Source organism: Myxine glutinosa, chromosome 9 (assembly GCF_964187855.1).
Source record: "Myxine glutinosa chromosome 9, kmMyxGlut1.1, whole genome shotgun sequence".
NCBI lineage: Eukaryota > Metazoa > Chordata > Myxini > Myxiniformes > Myxinidae > Myxine > Myxine glutinosa.
The window spans coordinates 142424446-142441632 of record NC_136269.1 but is presented as its reverse complement, the minus strand read 5'-3'; positions in this window follow the sequence as shown (position 1 = coordinate 142441632).

The following is a 17187-nucleotide window of genomic DNA, read 5'->3' as shown; positions in this document are numbered from 1 at the left end:
GTAAGTACCCCCCATGTAAAGTTTTGATTTTTCAACATATTTCAACATACAGCTATTTGATCTTCATTTCAACAATATTGATAGATAAAGGTGATATAATATAACAAATATCATGAAACATTTACATTTTGTAGTCCATTCTTTAATTTAAATAAACATAAATGCAAATTTCGCATGTGGAAAAAGTAAGTACACCCTTGGCTCTAACAGGTGGTATTGCCCCCTTTGGCAGAAACAACCTCAAGTAGGCGTTTCTTATAACTGTCTACTAGTCTCTGACATCGACTGGGAGAAATTTTGGCCCACTCCTCTATGCAGAATTCTTTCAGCTGTGCGATGTTTGAGGGGTTTCTTGCATGCACAGCTCGTTTCAAATCCCCCCACAACATATCAATGGGATTTAGATCCGGGCTTAGACTTGGCCATTCCAGAACCCTCCATTTCTTTATTTTCAGCCATTCCTTGGTGGATTTACTGGTATGTTGAGGGTCATTGTCATGTTGCAAGGTCCATCTTCGGTTGAGCTTCAACTTCTCCGACAGATGGCCTCACATTATCCTCAAGCACCCTCTGGTACAATGAAGAATTTATGGTGGATTCTATGATGGTGAGCTGCCCAGACGCTGATGCAGCAAAGCTGCCCCAAACCATAATATTTCCACCACAATGCTTTACAGTTTGTATCAGGTTCTGTTGGTCAAATGCTGTCTTTGGTTTTTGCCAAGCATGTCTTCTGGTACTGTGGCCAAATAGCTCTACCTTTGACTCATCTGTCCAGAGCACATTGTTCCAGAAGTGCTGCTCTTTGCCTCGGTGTTCATTGGCAAACTTTAGTCTGGACCTGATGTTCTTTCTGGACAGCAAAGGTTTCCTCCTGGCACACCTACCATGTAGATCAAATTTGTGTAGCCTCTTTCTACTGGTAGACTCGTACACTTTGACATCAACAGTGGCAAGAGCTACCTGTAGGTCCCGTGATGACATTCTGGGGTTCTTGGAGACTTATTTCAGCATCTTGCGGTCTGCTCTCGGGCCGAACTTGCTGGGGCGGCCTGGCCTGAACAAGTTAGCAGTTGTTTGGAATCTTCTCCACTTGTCGATGATCTTCCGGACAGTCGAATGATTGATTTCAAATTGTTTGGAGATCTTTTTAAATCCCTTCCCAGACTCGTAGGCATCTATAACCTTCTTTCTGTCGGCCTCAGAGAGCTCTTTTGATCTAGGCATGGTGACGCCGCACACTTCAACAACAAAGAGCAAACCAAACTAAATGTCTGAGGTTTAAATAAGACAGGTTCCTCCACGATGTTCTAATCATTTGCACCTGAGCTGGTGCACCTGATTCAAATTTTAGGTGTTTGAAGTAGTGATAAATGTAGGGGTGTACTTACTTTTTCCACATGCTAAATTTGCATTTATGTTTATTTTAATTATACAACGGATTACAAAATGTAAATGTTTCATGATATCTGTTATATTATATCACCGTTATCTATCAATATTGTTGAAATGAAGATCAAATAGCTGTATGTTGAAAAAGTCAAAACTTTACATGGGGTGTACTTACTTTTTCACGTGACTGTATATATATATATATATATATATATATATATATATATATATATATATATATATATATATATATATATATATATATATATATATATACAAATATATATATATATATATATATATATATATATATACATACATACATACATACATACATACATACATATATATATATATATATATATATATATAAAATGAATGAATGAATTTCGTAATAAATTTTCGTAAATTTCATTTATTCATTCATTCATATATATAATACATCATGGTTATATATCTGGGATCATTCTAATTGCACTGGGCCATGAATTGACTCCTAAGTCTGAGGCCTGCCAAACTATGCTTCTTCATGGAATGGCAGAGCATGGTTTTAATTGTGGTGGAGTTAATTCAGCTGTCTAGCCCATGGGTGTAAAGTAGTGGGTAGAGTCAGGGTAGCTGAAAACATAGCTGAAAACCTTTAGAAAATTTATTAAATAGGTTAATCTAAAATTAAATAATTAATTGATGAATCAATCCATACATATAAATGTGAACGTCTGTTTGTTCGGTTGTGCCTCATGGACAGCCTGAGGAAGTGACTTAGAGATGGAAGAGGGAGGGGGTCCATGTGGGGTACCTTTTCACGACAAAAAACATGGGCACATCAGATTTAGACTAGGGATGTGCCCAAGTGGTGTGCAGCAGGGCGTGCCTAAGGGGTGTGGCTTCCTCTGATGATAAAAGCCCACGACACACGTAACTGACTGTTTATTTTCTGGACAACGCTGGGTAACTCTGTTAGCAAATAACAAATCGAATAATGGATTAAACAATCAATCAAAAATATCCTTTATAGCCACATCACTTGGTCAATGTAATGTCCGAATATTCGCTTCCAATCTCAAAAGGTGACTGAGATATTGCCCAAATGAGAAAGAAAATAAATGAATGATTAATAATGAAAATAAATAAATGATAATCATAAAATAATTAAATAATTAATCAATTGGCTAATAGAATACCCAAACCACAACCGTTCTATTCTAATCTGTAACTTAAAAAAATTAACCAATTAAATCATTAATCGAATAATTAAATAATTAATCGATTAATTGATGAATCAATAAATCAAAAATAGCCTTTGAGGCTAAATCACTTCGTCCCCGTCATGTCCAAATATCAGCTTCCTCGCTCAAAAGGTGCCTGAGATAATGCTGCCCAGAAGAGAAAGGAAATAAATAAGTACTTAATTAATCGATAATAATGAAGTAACTCATCAGTTAATTGATTAATCAAAAAACAAAAAATGCTGTTTTTGAGAAAGTACTTGCTCACTATTGTGCCGAAATTTCAGCTTCCCAGCTAAAAGGATGACTGAGATATCGCCCGGACAAACAAACAAACACCTCATTAATCGAAAAAATTTAATAATTGATTGATTAATCAATAAATAATTAATCGATTAATTGATCAATCAATGAATCAAAAATATCCATTATAGCCACATCACTTGCTCACTGTTATGTCCAAATATCAGTTCGTAGCTCAAATGGTGCCTGAGATATTGCCCAGATGAGAAAGAAAATAAATAAATGACTAATAATGAAAATAAATAAATAATAATCATAAAAAATCAAATAAACTATAATCAATAGACTAATAGAATACATAAACTACCACGATTTCATCCAAAATAAACTACCACTTGGTTGAAGCTTCCGACCTGGAGGCTTGGTTTCTCTCCGGGCATCCAAAGTGGTTATTTTTTCATTCGTGTGTTTGTCAAATTTCAACTCGTTACTTTATCGTCCATGCTTTATTGTTTGTTTATAGTTCGTTTTGGTTTGAATTTCCTGTAACTCGTAATTAATTAATCCTGTTCTGCGCCTCGTGTGCGGCCTTGTACCCCTGTCGGTGTTTGTTAACTTAAGTCCCCTACATCGTGTTTTGCTTGGCTCTCAGTTTTTCCCTTCTACACCGAACGTAATACTCTCTGTCTAACGTTTTAAATCCCCACCCCACCCTACCCCACCCCCCACCCCCCCCCCCCAAAAAAAAACAAACAAAAAAAACCTTTATTTTTCCTTTCTCCACGTGTGCCGTTGTCTCATCCTGTACTTTCTGTCCAGGTGTATCGTGGTGCTTTTCGCCCCACCCCCATTATCTCCTTGCCATCCACCTTTTGCCCTGTTCACGTGACTCGTGGTGGTCCCTCTCGGCCCTCCCCCCGTTGGTATTTTGTGCATATAAGATTGTTCACGGTTCTGTTTAAATATTATTTTAAATATGTTTAACCTTTCCCCTTCAGGGGTTTATTCAGTGGTATATTACAACACGCTGTTTTTCTTCCTATTTAAAAGGCTTTTCTCAATTTCCTCTCCAACTCATTCCACGTCAAAAAAAAGAAATTCAATATCTTATACGTCTCCCTCACTACATGGTCTAAATTCACATTCATTCCATCCCTCCTCCATCGTTCTGAATCGGATTGCTAATTTGAAAATCACAACAAACCCAATTTGTTATCAATGTTCGTCTTTCATTAATCATCCACTTTCTAAACTCCCCTCTTGCCCCTCCCCTCCAAATCCCCCCCCCCCTTGCACCTACACTCCTAAACTCCCCCCTTTCCCCTCCACTCTTAAACTCCCCCCTTGCCCCTCCACTCCTGAACTCCCCCCCTGCACTTCCCCTCCTAAAGTCCCCCCTTGCCCCTCCCCTCCAAATCCCCCCCCTTGCCCCTCCACTCCTGAACTTCCCCCTTGCCCTTCCCCTCATAAACTCCTCCCTTGCCCCTCCCCTCCAAATCCCCCCCCTTGCCCCTACACTCCTAAACTCCCCCCTTGCCCCTCCACTACTAGACTCCCCCATTGCCCCTCCCCTCCTAAACTCCCCCCTTGCCCCTCCCCTCCTAAACTCCCACCTCACTCCTCCCCTTCAAAACTCCCCCCCAACTCCTCCCATTCAAATCTCCCCCCATACCATTCCTCTCAAATTCTCCCTCCTCCCCCCTCCTCAAAGTTGCCTCCTCCCCACCTCGTCTCCCTTCTATCTCATGCCTCCACCCCCCCCCCCCCCCAACCTTCTACTGTCCCATGCCCCCCCTCAAACAACCCCTCACTCTGCCTCATCCCTTCACCACCAAACCTTTCATCCTCCTCATCCTTCCCTTTCTTGGAACTCTTCTGTAATCTCTGACACACTATCAACTGCTCTCCCTACCTCCCCCTCTCATCCTTCATCTTACCCTACTCCTCCCCTCCCCTGTCCTGTACCCGATGCTCCCCCTCTCTCTTCTTTAACGGTATGGACCTCAAACATCCGGGGCCTTCGCTCAAACCTGACTGATCTCTCCATACAGGTTGCTTCTGACAATCCAGACTTGATCTGCTTAACAGAGACTTTCCTCCTTCAAGATGTCTCTGATTCCTCAATATCTCTTCCTGGTTACTCCCTCTTCCGGTATGATAGACCTGAGCCTCGTCCTGGTGGTGGGGTGGCTATCTTTATCAAAAACTCTCTTCCTCATTCTCCTTGCACTGCCCTCTCTCCTCCTCACCCCCAGGAGTACCTCTGGCTACGGCTTCCTCTCCGCTCCCACCTTTTGTTCATATGTGTTCTGTACCGTCCCCCAAACAGTGATGACTCCATCTACATTTCACTGTCTGACAACATGGACCAACTTCTATCCACTCATCCCAACTCTCTCTTCCTCATATGTGGTGACTTCAACTGTCATCATGCCACCTGGTTGGGTGTGGGTTCCTCTCTCACCAGTCATGGCACCTCAGCAAAGGACTTCTGTGACTCACTGGGATTGACACAATCTGTCAATTTCCCGACCCGGATCTCAGCCAATGGAGTTTCTTCTCTTCTAGACTTGGTTATGACAAACTTCCCTGCTAATGTCTGCTGCTCTTCTTCTGCTCCAATTGGTTCTTCTGATCATGTGCTTGTCAAAGTGGACATCTCTCTGGCCATTCTCAGAGAGCCTCCTCAGCGTCGAAGAGTCTGGCATTTCACTCAGGCCGACTGGGACGGGCTTCAAGCAGCCATCAATCGTCTGGATTGGTCTCCCATCTCCACTGCCTCGGACATCAATTCTTCCTGGGAATTCTTCCAAAGCAAACTGATCTCTCTCATGCACAGATTTATCCCATCTCGTCTTCAGTTGTCTTACCCTTCCTCCCGTCCATGGTACACCGAATCTTGTGGTGAGGCTGTTGCCCAGAAACAACTTGCCTTCGTCTCCTGGAAAGCAAATCCAACGGAAGGAAATCTCATTTCCTTTCACAAAGCCCGAAACATGTGTGTGTCCACCCTCAGGAGAGCCAGGAAACAATATCTCTCCGTTCTCAAGACCGAACTCTCTTATCTGTCTCCCTCTTCCAAATCCTGGTGGCGTCTGGTCAAATCTGTTTCTGGTGTTTGTTCCCCCTCCATCCCCACCCTCACCTCAAACGGCTACACGGCTGACTCCGCACGTGAAAAAGCTGAATGCCTCAACTCTGTGTTTGCCTCTAAATCGTGTCCCAAACCCATCCCTCTCTGTACCCACTGTACCCAGTTGTACCCAACTGTTCCTGGATTCTGTGTCCTTTCCTCCTGACAAGGTGGAGGAGTTTTTGTCCAACCTCGACTCTGATTCTGCAACTGGACCAGACGGCATCAGCCCACGGGTCCTAAAATCCTGCTCTGCCGCTCTATCTCACCCTCTCTCTGTTCTTTTCACCCTATCTTTTGCACAAGGTCATCTGCCAGCATCCTGGAAATCAGCAAACATTACCGCTTTACACATAAAAGGTGCAAAAACAGATCCTTTTAACTACAGACCAATCAGCCTGCTCCCAATTATCAGCAAAGTCATGGAATCCATCATTGCTTCGGATATGAAATCTTTCCTCTTCTCCAATGGCTTGATCTCTGATCATCAATTTGGATTCAGACCAGGTCACTCTACTCTGGACATGCTGCTTCTCCTGTCTCAACAATGGATGGAGGTCCTCAATGCCAAACAGGAAATCAGAGCTGTCTCCCTCGACATATCACGTGCCTTCGATACGGTCTGGCACCCAGCTCTGCTCACCAAACTCTACTCCTATGGTATCCATGGAAATCTCCATGCATGGCTTGCGGACTTCCTCTCTGGTCATAGTCAACGTGTGGCCCTGAATGGATTTCTCTCATCTCCCCTTCCTGTTCAGGCTGGAGTTCCCCAAGGCAGTGTGCTCGGCCCTGTGCTTTTTCTGGTCTTTATCAATGATCTCTCCGACTCTCTGGAAAATCCTCTCTATCTGTTTGCTGATGACTCCACTCTCTGCCGCTCCATTCCTCTTCCCTCAGGTCGGCAGTCTGCAGCCTCCTCACTCTCTGAAGACCTGGACAAAATCACAGACTGGTCAAACAAGTGGAACATGTCTTTCAATCCTGACAAATCTCACACTCTTACTATGTCTCTCCGAAAAGATCGACTGGACAACCCTCCCATCTACTTTCTCAACAATCCTCTCCAAGAAGTTCTGTCGCTCAAGCTTTTGGGTCTCACTATCTGCCATGATCTTTCTTGGGAAAACCACATTTCCAAGCTGGCCTGCAAAGCCAGTCGCCGACTGGGCATCCTCCGTCGTGCGAAGTCCTTCCTAGACACACCTGAGCTCCTCACCACATACAAGGCTTTCATCCGCAGCTCAATGGAATACTGTTCTCCCCTATGGGCTGGTGTTCCTGCCTCACACCTAGCTCGGCTTCACGCTGTTGACACCAAAGCTTTCAGAATCATTGGAATCTCCCGCGATGAAGCTATCTCTGAGGGCCTTTCACTCACTCACCGCAGGCAGGTAGGTGGTCTTTCTGTCTTCTACCGACTCCTCTCCGGCCTTGCTCCCCCAGCTCTCTCTGTGCTCTGTCCCCCAAATATTCCTACAGGTCGCACAAGATCTGCCAGCAAGCCTCTGATGGTTAAACTGCCAAAATCTCGGCTCTCTGCTCACCTTCACTTCTTCATTCCTCTTTTCTCCCGCCTCTGGAACAAACTCCCACACTCCCTTCAATCCCACTCCTCCCTCCAGGTCTTTAAAACAGCTGTTCACCACCATCTCTTATCTTCCCCCATCCAAAACCTTGATCTTTTCTACCCCCACTAATTCACCCCAGATCCACCTTGTTTGTAATTCCAACTTCTTTCCTGATAGTCCTGGCAGTGTCCATATATTTTATGCCTCTCCCACCCCCTTTCCCATGCCTCCCCCCCAAAGCCCTCTCCCTCCCACAGATCTCTCGATGTCTCCATGTCTCTCGGTTCCTGCTCTCAAATGTTGTGTTTGTGTCCTTCCCCCTCTCTCCCCATCTTGTCTACCGCTCCCGATGCCTTTTGTTTTATGTGTCGGTTTGTCGGTTATGTGTCGGTTTGTCGGTTTGTCTTTCTGTGTGATAAATGTTCGCTCCTTCACGAGCCTCGATCTTGTATACAAAAAAAAAAAAAAAAAAAAAAAAATCTGTAACTTAAAAAAAAAAAAAAAATTCTGTCATTCATCGAATAATTAAATAATTAATCGATTAATTAATTAATCAATAAATCAAAAATACCCTTTACAGCGAAATCACTTGTTCGTCGTCATGTCCAAATATTAGCTTCCTAACTCAAAAGGTTCCTGAGATAATGGCCAGAAGAGAAAGGAAATGTATTAAACATTTCAACGGATGTCAACTGAGCATCTTCTCTTCTGGACTTTGTTATGACTAACTTCCCTGAAAATGTCTGCTGCTCTTCTTCTGCTCCAATCGCCTCATCTAATCATGTGCTTGTTAAAGTGGACATCTCTCTGACCATTCTCAGAGAGCCTCCTCAGCGTCGACGAGTCTGGCATTTCACTCAGGCCAACTGGCACGGTCTTCAAGCAGCCATCAATCATCTGGACTGGTCCCCCATCTCTACCGCCTCTGACAACTCAACCTGGGAATTCTTCCAAAGTAAATTGCTCTCTCTCATGCACAGATTTATCCCATCTCGTCTTCAGTTGTCATACCCTTCCTCCTGTCCATGGTACACGGAATCTTGTGGTGAGGCTGTTGCCCAGAAACAACTTGCCTTCGTCTCCTGGAAAGCAAATCCAACGGAAGGAAATCTCATTTCCTTTCACAAAGCCCGAAACATGTGTGTGTCCACCCTCAGGAGAGCCAGGAAACAATATCTCTCCGTTCTCAAGACCGAACTCTCTTATCTGTCTCCCTCTTCCAAATACTGGTGGCGTCTGGTCAAATCTGTTTCTGGTGTTTGTTCCCCCTCCATCCCCTCCCTCACCTCAAACGGCTACACGGCTGACTCCGCACGTGAAAAAGCTGAATGCCTCAACTCTGTGTTTGCCTCTAAATCGTGTCCCAAACCCATCCCTCTCTGTACCCACCGTACCCAGTTGTACCCAACTGCTCCTGGATTCTGTGTTCTTTCCTCCTGACAAGGTGGAAAAGTTTCTGTCAACCCTCAACTCTGATTCTGCAACTGGACCTGACGGCATCAGCCCATGGGTCCTAAAATCCTGTTCTTCTGCTCTTCCCCTCCCTCTCTCTGTTATCTTCGCCCTCTCTTTTGCTCAAGGTCATCTGCTATCTGCTTGGAAATCAGCCAACATCACAGCTTTGCACAAAAAGGTGCAAAAACAGATCCTAGCAACTACAGACCAATCAGCCTTCTCCCAATTATAAGCAAAGTCATGGAATCCATCATTGCTTCAGATATGAAATCTTTCCTCTTCTCCAATGGCTTGATCTCTGATCATCAATTTGGTTTCAGACCTGGTCAATGTACTCTGGACATGCTGCTTCTGCTTTCTCAACAATGGATGGAGGTCCTCAATGCCAAACAGGAAATTAGAGCTGTCTCCCTTGACATATCACGTGCCTTCGATACGGTCTGGCACCTCGCTCTGCTCACCAAACTCTCCTCCTTTGGTATCCATGGAAATCTCCACGCATGGCTGGCAGACGTCCTCTCTAGATGTAGTCAACGTGTGGCCCTGAATGGGTTTCTCTCATCTCCTCTTCCTGTTCAGGCTGGAGTGCCTCAAGGCAGTGTTCTGGGCCCTGTGCTTTTTCTGGTCTTCATCAATGATCTCTCTGACTCTCTTGAAAATCCTCTCTAACTCTTTGCTGAAGACTCTACTCTCTGTCACTCCATTCCTCCTCCCTCAGATCGGCAGTCTGCAGCCTCCTCACTCTCTGCAGACCTGGACAAAATCACAGACTGGGCAAACAAGTGGAACATGTCTTTCAATCCTGAAAAATCTCACAATCTTACGATGTCTCTCCGAAAAGACCGACTGGACAACCCTCCCATCCACTTTCTGAAAAATCCTCTCCAAGAAGTTCTGTCACTCAAGCTTTTGGGTCTCACTATCTGCCATGATCTTTCCTGGGAAAACCACATTTCAAATCTGGCCTCCAAGGCCAGTCGCCGACTGGGCATCCTCCGTCATGCGAAGTCCTTCCTTGGCACACCTGAGCTCCTCACCACATACAAGGCTTTCATCTGCAGCTCAATGGAATACTGCTCTCCCCTCTGGGCTGGTGCTCCTGCCTCACACCTAGCTCGTCTTCACGCTGTTGAAACCAAAGCGTTCAGAATCATTGGAATCTCCCGCGATGAAGCTAACTCCAAGGGCCTTTCACTCACTCACCGCAGGCAGGTTGGTGGTCTTTCCGTCTTCTACCGACTCCTCTCTGGCCTTGCCCCCCCCAGCTCTCTCTGGGCACTGTCCCCCAAATATTCCTACAGGTCACACAAGATCTGCCTGCAACCCTCTTATGGTTAAACTGCCAAAAGCAAGACTCTCTGCTCACTTTCACTCCTTCAATCCTCTTTTCTCCCGCCTCTGGAACAAACTCCCTCACTCTCTTCAATCCCACTCCTCCCTCCAGGTCTTTAAAATAGCTGTTCACCACCATCTCTTATCTTCTCCCATCCAAAACCTTGATCTTTTCTACCCCCGCTAATTTCACCCCAAATCCACTTTTTTGAAATACCAACTTCTGTCCTGGAAGATCTTGTTGTCCTTGTGTTTTATGCTTCTCCCACCCCCCCCCCCCCCCCCATTCCCACGCCTCCTCCCCGCAAGCCCTCTCCCTCCCACACATCTCCCTGTTCTCAAATGTTGTGTTTGTGTGCTTCCCCTTCTCTCCCCATGTTGCCTTCTGCTCCCTCTTTTTATATATTTTGTTTGTCTGGTTGATTTGTTTGTGAAATAAATGTTAGCTCTTTCACGAGCCTCCATTCAGTATATAAAAAAAAAAAAAAAGTACTTAATTAATCGCTAATAATTAAATAACTCATCAATTAATTATTGATTAATCAAAAAACAAAAAATACCGTTTTTGACAAAGGACTTGCTCACTTTTGTGCCGAAATTTCAGCTTCCTAGCTCAAAGGATGGCTGATATCGCACAGACAAACAAACAAGAAAACAAGAAAGAAAGAAAGAAAGAAAGAAAACAAACAAACAAACAAACAAACAGAGTGAATACTGAGTACTCTCTTTCAGCGTGCGTCACTGCCGAGCCCCCTTCGGTGCCCGGCAATGACGTTTTACAGCACCTGGGGATGGCATCGGAAAGGTGCGGTGTACAACAACCGGAGTGAAAACTGAGTACTCCCTTTCAGCATGCGTTATTGCAGGGCCCCCTTTGGTGCCTGCCAATGACATCATGCAGTGCCTGCAGATGGCATAGGAAAGGAGCGGTGTACAATATAGCATTAATATATCAAAATATAATGTTAAATCACGATTGTATTGAGATATTATCAAAACAGCACACCATTATATCTGCTCACTTCCGGATTCTGGAACAAGGTCCGTGTCGATCTATTTCAAAATCATAATTGTATTGAGGAATTTCTGAAACCTCTTACCTACCTTACGACACCTGAAGGGACCCCAAAACGTTCCACAGAATGTTGTTACATTTCCTTTTATTAAAATATGAAACTGTAATGGTTACGAAATGCTGTCGCCCTGTCATGTGACCAGATCCTCAGCTCTGATTGGTGGACGTTCGTGGGGATATACGGACAGACAAACGCTGTTGTGGACGACATTACCCTACAGGCTACAAGTGAATGGATGGTTCCAGTGATGTATGATATGTCACATGACTAGACTTCCTGTGCAGGAGTTTCATTGTATAATTTCATTGGATCATCGTTATCAAACAAAAATATAATTTGAAATGAAGCTCCTTGTTAAATCAACACAACAACAACAAACAACAACATGCATTTTAAGGCCATTTTCCCTGCGAGAGCGGGGGTTAGCCTTGTGGGTCCCCATGACAATCTTCTCCATTTTGCCCTATTTTCTGCATCTCTCCTTGTTCAGCCCCTTGCCCGCATTTCCTCTTCCACCATCTTTATCCAAGTCTTTCTCGGTCTTCCCCGTCCTCTACTTCCTTCTACATTCATTTCCAACACTCTCCTCAACCAGTCACTTTCATCCTTCCTCAACACATGACCAAACCATCTCAACCTGTTCCTCTTCACAGCATCAATCACAGGCTCTATTCCCATCATCTTTCGCAATTCATCATTTGTCTTCCTCTCTCTCAACGATACTCCACTCATCCACCGAACCATTCACATTTCCACCCTTTCCAACCTTCGTTGCTGCTCTAAGTTCATTACCCATGTCTCACTCCCATAAATCATAACACTTCTCACACATGCAGCATACACCTTTCCCTTCAGCGTCAACGACACTCCCCTCCTCATCAGCACGCCACTCAGTTCCCGAAACTTCTTCCATGCACATCTCACTCTAGCAACCGTTGGCGAGTCTGATCCTCCTTCTCCATTCAGCATGTCTCCGAGGTAGCAAAATGTTTTCACACCTTCCAGCTTCACACTGTCTCCAAGATCCAACTCAACATTTCCTCCATCTGCAGCTCCCTCTGTGCACACCTTACATTTGAATGTAGCTGCCACACTGGTTAATGACCCTCTCAGACCTCTACATTTTTGATGAACCCACTCAGCGCACATTGTACATTGAATGGAGTTCACTCCGACACCCTTCCTGCATACAGCACATGGCCACTTCCCAGTTCTTTCCACCTCACCACATGCTTTACCACTTGCCATCACCTTCGTCTTTCCTATATTCACCTTCAGACCATTTGTCTCCATACATTCCTTCCACTTGTTCATCTTTTCCTTCAGTCCATCCATACTTTCCGCAATCAACACAAGATCATCTGCATACAACAACTCCCACGGTAAACCCTCCTTTACGGTCTGAGCCAGCACCTCCATCACAGCTACAAATAGTAGTGGACTTAGTACCGACCCCTGATGCACTCCCACCTTCACCTCAAACTCACCACTGTTCCCGTCCTTCGTCCATACAGCTGTGCGCGCTCTTTTGTACATTGCCATCACAACTCTGATCAACCATTCCTCCACTTCTAACTTCCTCAATGCCCATGTCAATACTCCGCGTGGAACCCTATCGAATGCTTTCTCCAGATCAACAAAACCAAGAAACACATTCTTCCTCTTCTCCATGTACTTCTCCTGCAACTGCCTCACAATAAAGAGCGTGCCTGTCGTTCCTCTTCCTTGCATAAATCCAAACTGCATTTCGTCGATCTTCACCCTCTTCCTTATCCTCCTCTCCAACACCCTTTCCAATACCTTCATTCCATGCTCCAATAACTTTATCGCTCGGTACGAGCCACACTCCAGAGGGTCACCTTTCCCCTTGTATAGAGGGACGAGGGTACTCAGTTCCCAATCCACTGGAATGCGACCTTCTTTCACCACCAGATTACAGATCTCTGCCATTCTCTTCACACCCCAACTTCCTGCTGCCTTCAACATATCTCCCACAACTCCCGTCGGCCCTCCCGCTTTTCTACTCTTCATTGCTTTTATCGCTTCCTCAACTTCCTTCTCAGTTATCTTCTCTGCCGGTCCTAAAACTAGGTTACTCTCGATGTTGCCATCCCATTCATTCTCTGTATTCAACAGCATTTCCATACATCTTTTCCATCTTCCTTTAATTCCATCTGGGTCCACAACGATTTGTCCCACTTCATCCTTCAAGCAACTCACCCCCATCACATCACACCTCTCTTTCGCTATGTGCTTTGCAATCCTGAATACCGCTCTCTGACCCTCTTCCGCATCCAAGCGTTCTCCGAACATTTTCCTACATGTCTCCTGCACCTTTGCTACCTCTTTCTTTGAAGCCTTATTGGCTGCCTTATAACTTTCATGCTCTGCTTTTTCTGCTCCCGTACCCTTCGCCTTCTGCCACTCCTTGAACTTCTTCCTCTTCTCGTCAATCCTCTTTCCAACTTCATCATCCCACCACCATGTTTCCGAGTGCCTCGGTGGTCCTTTTGTCCATCCACATACCTCACCAACGGCTCCCAACAGACTATCTTTCATTGACATCCAACCACGATCAAGCTCAACCACATCATCCTCTACCCGACTCAGCCTCTCTTTTAATGCCTCCCTTACTGTCACCTCTTTCAACATCCACACCTTCATTCTCGGTTGGTACGTCACCCGCCGAGCTCTCCTCGCACCTTTCACCCTTATGTCGCAGACAACCAAGGGGTGCTGTGAAACAACCTCCTCCCCCGGGATCACCTTTGTGTCCCGGAGGTGCCCCCTATCTCGCCTACGCACCATCAGGTAGTCAACAGTTGTCGTCGACCCACCTGACGTGTATGTAACAAGCTTATTATTCCCTTTCTGAAACTGAGTATTACAAATCAACAAATCAGTTCCATCAGCAAACTCCAAAATCCTTTCACCTTCTCCATTTCTCACACCATATCCGTAACCCCCATGAACTCCCTCAAAACCGTCCATACTCCTTCCCACATGTCCATTTAGGTCTCCCCCAACCACAACAACTTCCTCATCTTTCACGTTTTCCATCAGCTTCTCTATCGCACACCAGAACTTGTCCTACTCTTCATCGCTCCGACCAACCTGCGGGGCATATCCCGAGATGACGTTCACCAAGAGCTTTCCAATCATCATTTTCACCATCATCAACCTATCACTCACTCTCGTCACACACCACACTGTCTACAAACTCCTCAGAAAACAGGACACCAACACCATTCACGCCCTCCAGGCACCCTTGCCACATAAACTTGTATTTCTGTCCCTGCCTACCCTTCACCATTCTCACACCACTTCCCTTCCATCTCGTCTCTTGCACACAACATATGTCCACTCTTCTTCTGACCAATACTTCCACCACTTCTCCTGATCTCCATGTCGTTGTCCCTACATTCCATGTCCCAAACCTCAGAAACCGATCTCCACTTCGGGCTATACCCTGCCCATATGTAGTTGTAATTGTCATGGTTCTCTTTTTGAGGCAATGTTTTTATGGCCGGATGCCCTTCCTGATGCCAACCCTCTTACGACACGCAGGGATACGGTGTACCTATTCTAACCAGGGTACACTACGTACACACCGGTCCAAGTCAATTCATGTAAAAGCACAAGGATGACCGAGTCGTCCTCCCAAATACATTACACATACAAGCTCCTCCACAAGCTTGAGATCACCATTGATAACAAAGAAAAGGTTCGTTTGCACTGCACGCTAAGTAGCTAAGATGGCCAGGCGTACAGAATGTAAACGCAACACTTTCGAAGGTGAGATCCTCAGTGAGCAGAAGCACTCCGAGCCCTCAAACACGTCGTGCAAACGAGCCTCAGGAAGCAGGAAAGGAGGCCTCAAGCACGTCGTGCAAACAAGCCTCAGGAAGCAGGAAAGGAGGCCGCAAGCACATCGTGCAAACGAGCCTCAGGAAGCAGGAAAGGAGGCCTCAAGCACGTCGTGCAAACGAGCCTCAGGAAGAAAGAAAGGAGGCCTCAATCACGTCGTGCAAACGAGCCTCAGGAATAAAGAAAGGAGGCCTCAAGCACGTCGTGCAAATGAGCCTCAGGAAGCAGGAAAGGAGGCCTCAAGCACGTCGTGCAAACGAGCCTCAGGAAGCCTTGTCTTGTCCTTTCCTCGCTTGTTTAGCTGATGACGATGAAAGGAAGACCGACGAGGGTCGAGTTGAACCTTCCCGTGCTGAGATTGAGTATCGTATATAACACAAGGGAATGAAAAAGGAATAATATAATGTTCTTTGTATTTGTATCGGCCGGCACTCAGCTCTGGTCTACGAGGCTTTTAGGAGTTTGATGGTCGTATCCGTGGTATAACCACCCCGCGTGGGAAGCACACAAGATGGCACGGATTCGCGCCTGTAGCCAGCCGCCGGCGTGAGGCAAGCAGACAGGATAGCCTCCTTTGGTTTGCTCGCTATCTCCTCCGTCTCTGAAGAGCACCACCGTCCACTTCTCCTCAGGCAAGGGTAATAAATGTTTGAAGCCACCTGGTACTCAGCTTTGCGTCCCAAATGGCCTTCAGGAGCTGGGTGGTCATTGGAACTCCAAGTCACAGCGCAGGAAGTGGAGGCGGAAGACGGGCTATTGTGTCTTCCGCTTCAACTGTGTTGAGGTTTTTAACTTTTAAGTTGAAATTTAACAACTGTGTTGTTAAATCAACACAATTAAATAGATATTACCAACATGAAGTTAAGCCATGGAAACTTTAGCATAAGCCATGGAAACCTCTCTGCCACTCATCCCCTCCCTCCACTCACCTCCTCACAGACCCACGCCCTCCCTCCACTCGCTCCTCTTCACTCTACTTACCCCTCCCCACTCCCATTATTCAGATCGTTTGCTTCTCAGATGGAAATATTTGTTTTTCAAATGCACGTTTATCCCTCCATCCCTCTATTCCCTCTTCTTGCATGCTACGTCGCTCTTGGGAGACATAAATCGGAACATCATCTGATCTTCAACCGCTCGTGCAGCCCCATGAGGCCCTCTAGTGGGCTTTTAAATAGAAAGTATTAAACATGGTATTTGTTTGTAAATTCACCAGCTGAAGCAACCAACGAGAAAACAACTTGAACCACAATTTGAAAACATTATTCACTCTTATTTACATAGTTTGACCTTTTGAAAATTCATATTTTGTTTTGTGCCATTTCCCTTATTAACCCTCTAGCTGTCTGAATGAGGAGGTTCGAGTTAATGAAAATTCACATATATTTTTGTGCCATTTCCCTTATTAACCCTTTAGCTTAACTAAATGAGGAGGTTCTAGTTAATGAAAATTCACATATATTTTTGTGCCATTTCCCTTATTAACCCTTTAGCTGTCTGAATGAGGAGGTTCGAGTTAATAAAAATTCATATTTTTTTTTGTGCCATTTCCCATATTAGCCCTTTAGCTGACTGATCGGAGAGGGTCAAGGTAAGTTCCTCTCAGTTTAAGTTTGTTTGCATCAAATTTATAAGCAGGGAATGTTTGTCAACTTTGTTTTTTGCTTCTAACATGATAAGCCACCTTCACCATCGTTATTTGATGAAGTATTTATGAAAATCGTAATTATAGCACCTAAACGTGTCGCATTATTAAACATAATAAAGAGTAAAAGGATTGCTCAATGTTCTACTCATCGTTAAAGCCATATAACCTGAGTTGGATTCCAATTGGAATAGTATCTACCTAAAGCCGTCGGCCTGGTACTTCACAGGCAGGAAGTTACATC